The sequence below is a fragment of the Petaurus breviceps genome, unplaced genomic scaffold (assembly GCF_028583685.1).
Source record: "Petaurus breviceps papuanus isolate PSGF00001 unplaced genomic scaffold, PetGlider_PUasm1.0 118, whole genome shotgun sequence".
Lineage (NCBI taxonomy): Eukaryota > Metazoa > Chordata > Mammalia > Diprotodontia > Petauridae > Petaurus > Petaurus breviceps.
Genome location: NW_027185616.1, coordinates 4,533,806 through 4,536,190, shown reverse-complemented (window position 1 = coordinate 4,536,190; position 2,385 = coordinate 4,533,806). Strand labels below are relative to the sequence as shown.

The following is a 2,385-nucleotide window of genomic DNA, read 5'->3' as shown; positions in this document are numbered from 1 at the left end:
TAAGAATGCCTGTATGTTTCTGTGGATAGTCAACTCCATTATGCCAAAGTCATGTGAATAGGGCTCACTGAAATACAGTAGCCAATTTAAGAAAGAGGCAGGGTTTATGAGGCCTCGGGGATGACTTGGATTGGATGAATCCACAAATCCACACACAACTTTTTTTTTTTGCTAAGATGTTTATTTTCCATCATCATTTTACCAGCACTATTAGAGTACCTGGGGTAAGATGTAAGACCATCCTGTGGTAGTTCCTACCCACTCAGTGGCCTGAGCAGTAGGAGCCACAGAACAGTTCTCACTGGCCGGCTGAGCACTCCATTCTTCAGTGGGGAACTGCTGAATGGGCACAGATGGCACCTGTAGTCCCTGGGACCAGTCAGCCACCTTCGGTTGAGTAGCAGTGAATTCTGGGGCGGGTGCAGTCCACTCACCCTGAAGCTCCTCCTTTGTCACTGCCTTCCCAGCTGCGGTCTGCTCTTCCTTTTCAATCTCCTCTGGATCCCTGTAGAAGAAGAGATCATGCATAACCTCCCAGGGGTGTTCCCGGGAGATGGTACCATGCACATGTAGGATGTCACGGGCCAGCATCGACCACATCAGACCCACGGCGTGAGCTCCCTTGTTGTTCCATGGAATGGAAATGTCCACATAGCGAAGTGGGGATGGTTGGAAGGTTCACATATTATGCTTCAGTCAGAGACTGGAGATCTGATCGAGGTTCAGTGACCACCAAGAGGCGGGGTTCCCTGAAAGCTGCCTGGATCTGGTTAGTGAAGGTGCCTGGTGTGAAATGTCCAGCAAAAGGTGTGGCACCAGTGGCAGCAGCAAATTTCAGAACAGTTCCCCGGCCAGCGTTCCTGGATGAGATGACACTAACAACGGCTGGGTTTTCAATAGCAACAATGGCACGAGCTGCCAGCAGAAGCTTTTGCCAAGTTCTCTTCAAGTTAATGATGTAGATGCCATCACTCTTTCTTTTGTAGATATACCGTTCCATCTGGAAGCTCAAGTTGGTGCCACCCAGATGGGTTCCTGCAGCAAGACATCTTACTCCTTCATCTGCAAGACATCTAGGGCTCTGGACATTGTGAAAGTTTCCCTTTAAAGTTACAATGGAAACCAAGAACAATGCCATATGGGCATCTCTTTTGGGCAATGCAGAAAGCTATCCCCATCTTGATAATGAATTTCTGCTACCACAAAGAGAGACAGAGATGGAAACTCAGAGGTGCTCTTAGAGAACCAAAACACATCAAACTTAGCACTTCTGCCCAGTGGAGAATGTGTAAATCGACTGGGTGAGCATCGAATGCCCCAGGATCTATCTCCTCTTTCCCGGACAGGATAGGAAGGGTAGCTATTGATGCTCCTTCATGGTTAAAGGTATACCTATGATTTCTCCAGCCTCCTTACTTCCTACTTCCTTCCTGCTGCCTGAGACCCTTACATGGATCTTATACTTCAGACAACCTAGTCTATTTTCTTTTCTCTCCGGTATTTTTCCTTTGTTTCACCTTATGGTCATCTTTTTTTTTTCCTGGAATGTTCTGCTCCCCCTTCTGATTCTTTTCCCCCATTCTCCCAATTTCTGCCCATCACATACTATAGCATTCTCTTCCTCTTATTCTTTTAAGACTCGACTCCAAGCCTATATCCTTTGTGAAATCTTCCCTGGTTACCTGGTGATCTTCGAATTTCTATGGAAATTTATTTGGGTCATTCATAGGCTTAGCATGTGCTACCTCATGTCATTGTTATTTGCATAGTATTTTGCAATAAATAATTTGTAAATTTTGCAATAGATAAGGCATTTATTGAGCATTTACTGTGTGCCAAGCTGAGGATATAAATATAAGAAAAGATATTCCTTATTCTCAAGGAGCTTACATTTGGCTCAGTCAAATCCCCTCAGTAAAGGGATTTGTTCTATGAAGTTTGGATTCAGTCAAAGGGCCACATTTGAGGACCTAGAGGGCCACATATGACCTTTAGGCCATAGGTTCCCCACTTCTGGACTAGGGGAAGACAAAATACAAATGGGAGCTGGAAAGTGGGGCAGGGAGAAAGGGGAGATATGTCTTATTTTTCCTTATAACAGATTTTCAGAAAAGAGTAAGAAGAGATTCTGAGAAAAAGGGGTTGTGGAAAAATGGAAGCTTCATAGAAGGAGGAATGTTAAGTTCAATTACTAGATTAGCTGCTTACTAGCTAAGTGACCATTGGTAAGTCACTTGATTATTCTGGGTCTAGCCTTTCTTTGTTAAGTGGGGATAATAACTGACATCATACTAACCTCACAAGGGATAAGGATCAAATGCCATTATGTACGGAAAGTATCCTACAAAAACAGTTTATTGTTGTGTTTGTTATTGTTACTATTTT

The 2,385-nt window shown here is 44.0% G+C and overlaps 1 pseudogene; it reads right to left on the bottom strand.

Moving 5' to 3' along the window:
• Positions 1 to 210: 210 nt before the first annotated feature.
• On the bottom strand, positions 211 to 1,089 carry LOC138160906 (small ribosomal subunit protein uS2-like; annotated as a pseudogene).
• Positions 1,090 to 2,385: the final 1,296 nt, after the last annotated feature.